The sequence below is a fragment of the Cannabis sativa genome, unplaced genomic scaffold (genome assembly GCF_029168945.1).
Source record: "Cannabis sativa cultivar Pink pepper isolate KNU-18-1 unplaced genomic scaffold, ASM2916894v1 Contig3, whole genome shotgun sequence".
Lineage (NCBI taxonomy): Eukaryota > Viridiplantae > Streptophyta > Magnoliopsida > Rosales > Cannabaceae > Cannabis > Cannabis sativa.
In genome coordinates, this window is record NW_026870039.1 from 1070505 (window position 1) to 1075990 (window position 5486).

The 5486-nt window shown below is 35.5% G+C and overlaps 1 non-coding gene across 1 annotated transcript; it reads right to left on the reverse strand.

The window, feature by feature from the left end:
* Positions 1-4168: 4168 nt before the first annotated feature.
* LOC115703340 (small nucleolar RNA R71) lies at positions 4169-4275 on the reverse strand. The gene has a single exon (XR_004009113.1). It is a non-coding gene; the product is annotated as a small nucleolar RNA R71 (small nucleolar RNA).
* Between the last annotated feature and the right edge of the window lie 1211 nt (positions 4276-5486).

Genomic DNA, 5486 nt, shown 5'->3' on the forward strand with positions numbered 1-5486 from the left:
AATTACTTTAATTCTTTTAAATCAAAATTCTTTTCGATTTGCCAAATAGAATTATAGGTATAGTTTAGTAGTAGTTAATCCAATTCCCTGTGGTTCGACCTCACTGTTGGGTTTTATGCCCTAAATAAAACTCATTTCATATAATCAGATTTACTTATTAATAAAGATCAGAAATAACATTTTATGTTGCATGGTTCACATGATTTATTTCATGATTATATGTATATAATGTATCAATTCTTTTTAAGTCCAGAACATATGAGTTTCTTAAAGATTATAGTGTTGTCAGCACAGTGGAATATAATCTTTATTGTATGTTCAAAAGTTTATTCCCTGATTTATCAGAACACTGGATTTAGACTGACATGGTATAATCAGCGATATGTATTCTTACACCTTGGAAAAGTGTTATGTCCTTTCCAGAACATTGGCAAAGTTTACCAGTATCGGATGTATGGAGTATACATCGGAAGGGACCGATATTGAACTTTGATTAGATATATTAAAACTTACCGTAATATCTATTCAATTCAATATCACCTGTTGATCCTAGATCACATGATCGAAATCCTGATATGGTTAGGCTCAATCTCAAGAGTGTTATTTGTGTTCTTTGATTTGTTAAGTTAAGCCTACTTTTGGGTCAGGGTGATACTTACATTTTGGGAACACGGTAGTGCAATTGAGTGGGAGCGCTAACATAAATATGGAATCTATAGCTTCTATTTGGCAAATAGAAGTAAAGGATGATTTCCTTCGAGCTTAACCAAACGAAGATAAATGGTGGAGATCTCATTTCACTTAGGTGAAATATCATTTATACAGGGTTAAGTGTTTTAAGGATAAAATACATTGTAGGGTGTTACGGTAATTTAATCCCTGTACAGTGTAAATCATCTATATAGAGGATCATTGATCACATTAGGGTTATAACAATGGATAACTAATGACGTGTCTATATCGTGGAACATATAGAGCGTTTCTATATGACTGAGAGTGCAATTCCAAGTTCTAAGTGTGGATTCAATGAGGAATTAATAAGTTAGGGAATTTACTTGGTAAATTCGGTTCGACTTATTGGAAGCTCGGTTATATAGACCCATGGTCCCCATACTAGTTGAGACCATACTGCTTGTAAGACTCAGTTAATTGATTTTAATTAATCAATTATAATTCTAAAAGTTAGACTATGTCTACTTTATGAATTCTCACAGTTTAAGGATGAAATCGTAAAGAAAAGGGTTTCTAGGTTTAATTATTAATTAAGAGACTTTGTATGTCTAATTAATAATTATTTTAAATGACAATATTATTTAATAATCTATTTTAGTTATTAAATAATTAGTTTTGGCATTTAAATGATTAGAATTGGAAAAATGGCATTTTTGGAGAAATTGAAATAAAATTGAGGAAACTGCAAAATCCAAGTGAGGCCCATATCACCCTATGGCCGGCACCTCTTTGCTTGTTTCCCAATTATTATTTTCAATTTTAATTGCCATGTAATTGCTAATCAAAGCCTAGCTATAATAGGAAAGTGGTGGATCACACTAAATAAGGCAGTTAATTGATTACACAGTAATTAAGGAAACTGTTTTATTTAGAAAGTTGTGCTCTCCCTTTTTCCTATATAAAGCAACCTTGCTCTCTTCTCTTGTATGGATGAAAAGTCACGAAATTAAGAGAGAAAAATAGAGAGAAATTTCGAAATCCTTGTGAGATGAGTAGTGCCCACACACATCAAGTGGTATCTCAATCATAGTATGGAAGACTATGGAATTGCTGCATCAAAGAAGGAGAAAAGAAGATCCAGGTTCAGATCTTGGTGATGCTCTGCTACAGAAAGGAATCAAGGGCTAGAAATCTGAACGGAAGGAGTCATATTATTCCGCTGCACCCACTGTAAGGTTTTCTAACTTTATATGTGTTTATTTTCATTGTTTTAGAATTCATATTAGGTTGTTAATCCAACATACTTGTTAGTAAATCTAGATCCTGGTAAAATAATTCCCAACACTCACCTAAGTGAGTTTACTACTTGATTGCGTATACTTGCGTAGTGTTTAATAATTGTCGCAACAAGTTTTTGGCGCCGTTGCTAGAGAATTGTATAAAGATTGATATTATATAAAATTATACTAACTTCTACTTTGGTTCTTTTTGCTTATTTCTAATCTGTTTCTTTTAGATTAAATTTTGTAATATTATTAAAAATTAAATTTTGTTCTAATTTTGTTTTTCTTTTTAGTATTAATTTTGTTGTTTCAAATTTTTATCTTTTTAGTACTAATTTAGTTTTATTTATTTATTTATTTATTTATTATTATTTTTTTTTAATTTTACTAATATTTTACTTATGAGTTTGACCTGCAAGATAAATCCAAATGCTATATCTTGAGGATTTTGCCCAACAACACAATGAACCATTCTATTCTGCTTGGAGGAGATTTAAAGAGCTTGGAGAGAGATGTTATCCCACTTTCTCAAGTGGATGTTTTACATGGCTCTTTTATAATGGACTTAACGGTGAAACAAGAAGCTGGGTTGATTATGGAGCAGAGGCAACTGGAGCGCCTCTATTAATGAGAGGCTATGACGCAATAGATCTATTGAATAATATGGCGGATTTTGATTACGATTGGCATTGGAATCCATCACTTCAGGGTTGGAGTCACCAATACCCACCTTATTGCCCAAATTCATCCCAACAAACTGAAAAAGAGGAGCAACTACTATCACTTCTACAATCACTTCCAAGAGAGATTAATCGCTTAACTGACATGGTGAGATCCTTATGTGATAATTCAATGACTCATGATTCAGAATGTAATAACTCCAATGATGAAAGTTATGAGAGTTGCTGGTACAATGAAGAAGGGTTGTTGGATGAAAGTGTAGATACTGCGACATTGGAGGATGAAGAAGAACATGGCATCATTGATTCGACTTCATCGATGATATTGACTAATAAACCACCAATGGATCCATATATTTCATCAACACCATATTACATCCTCTACAAGCTACGAAAATCTTCTCCCCAAGCACATCATCCAAAGTCTTATGTTGTTGGTGCTGATTTTAGTTCAAACTCATCACTTGCCAAGCTTGAAGGTAAGTACAACAATAATTTTCAAGTTGTCTTACCTGAGCGCCACATCAACAAGCGGTTGACACCCGTAATAAGCGTCATGCAAGACAAATTCTAAACAAAAAATCATCAAGGATTTCGCTTCAAGAGAGTATGTCAAACAAATTCTATTTCATGTCAAGTCAATCATTCCACAATCCAAATAGAACACAAGTGATATGCGTGAAAAACAAATTTTTTATATATACACGAACAACCTTCTAACACAAGTGATAGGCTTGAAAGGCTCAATCGATCCAAAGAAAACTTGCCTAAATCATTTTCCAAACAAAAAATCATCAAGAATTTCGCTTCAAGAGAGTATGTCAAACAAATTCTATTTCATGTCAAGTCAATCATTCCACAATCCAAATAGAACACAAGTGATATGCGTCAAAAACAAATGTTTTATATATACATGAACAACCTTCTAACACACATCCACCTTAATTCAAACAGTTGCAAATCAAGCACACAATTAAGATTTTAATCCTTTGCACAAGTGAATAACAGTGGTTCAATCAATATTCCAGCTCAGATATCAACACAAGACACTAACAAAAACAAAAACTAAACTAAAAAACGAAAACATAAACTGAAAAACTAAAAAAAAATTAAATCTCTCCCCCCAAACTAAAGATGCACATTGTCCCCAATGTGTTAAAATAAAATCGTAGCTTGAGAGATTACATTCTCCCTACTCTAACGGGAATGCAGTCATGCATTAGGCCACCGGCAGTGGATGCTAATAACTTTGAGATCAAGCCTGCCATACTTCAAATGGTGCAGTCCTCAGTTCAGTTTGGTGGCCTCCCTTCTGAAGATCCTAATCTGCATCTTTCGAACTTCATGGAACTGTGTGAGACTTTTAAAGTCAATGGAGTTAGTGATGATGCCATTCGTCTGAGACTGTTTCCATCCTCACTCAGGGAACGAGCCAAGAGCTGGTTGAATTCCCTGCCACCCAACTCTATTGCCACTTGGAATGACTTAGCCACGAAATTTTTGTCAAAGTTCTTCCCTCCAGCAAAGTCAGCCAAGTTGCGAGGTGAAATCAACAACTTCTGTCAACAAGATAATGAATCTCTCCATGAGTCTTAGGAGAGGTTTAAGGATCTGATCAAAAAATGCCCTCATCATGGTATAGAGAAGTGGATGCTGGTTCACAATTTCTACAACGGACTGGTTGGTAACACTAGAACTCTTATAGATGCAGCAACTGGTGGAGCATTTATGAGAAAGAGTGCAAATGAGGCTTACGATCTGTTGGAGGAGATGGCTCTAAACAATCAGCAATGGCCAACTGAAAGAAGTCAAACTAAGAAGGTCGCTGGTGTACTAGAGGTTGATGCTATTACAAAGCTGAAAGCTCAGGTTGAGGCCTTAACAAAGCTAATCGCAGGGCAAGCTAAACAAGCCCAAGTTGTTTGTGAGATATGTGGAGGTCCCCATCACTTTTCTGAGTGTCAGGCAGATGTGGATAATTTGCCAATGGATCAAGCAAAAGCCATTGGAAACTTCTCCCAAAATAATAATTATGGGCACAACCAACAGGGACTCTACCAGCAGAGAAATCAGCCCCAACAAAACCAACAACAAAGTCCTAGTGGAGGCTCCAATGTCCAAGCTGATTTATTGCTCCAATTCATGATGGAAACTAGAGCCTCTATTAAAACTCTAAAAACTCAAATGGAACAATTGGCTACTCAAGTGGCAAAACAAGCTCAAGGAAATTCACCTAGCACTAGTGAGGAAAAAGGAAAAGGGCAATGTAAAGCAATTTCCTTAAGGAGTGGAAAGAATTATGATGGGCCTGATGTGGTACAACCATTGAATGAAGAAGTTAAAGATCAATCAGCACCAACTCCAACATCAATAGAAAAGAAGGCTACTGATAGTCCTGCACCACAACAACAGTCTCCACCAATCAGTATTGATCATCATGTGAAGATACCTTATCCTCAGAGACTCCGAAAGACCAATCTAGACAAGCAGTTTACAAAATTTTTAGAGGTCTTCAAAAGACTACACATCAACATTCCTTTTGCTGAAGCCTTGGAACAAATGCCCCGTTATGTGAAGTTCATGAAGGATATATTGTCTAAGAAGAGAAAAATGGAGGACTATGAAACAGTGGCATTAACTGAGGAGTGTAGCGCAATTTTGCAAAAGAAACTACCGCCCAAGCTTAAAGATCCGGGTAGTTTCAATATTTCATGCTCTATAGGGGGTTTGGTGGAAACTAAAGCTCTATGTGATCTGGGAGCAAGCATTAATCTAATGCCTTTGTCTGTCTTCAAAAGGCTAGGATTGGGAAAAGCAAAGCCCACAACAGTGACTTTACAACTAGCGGATC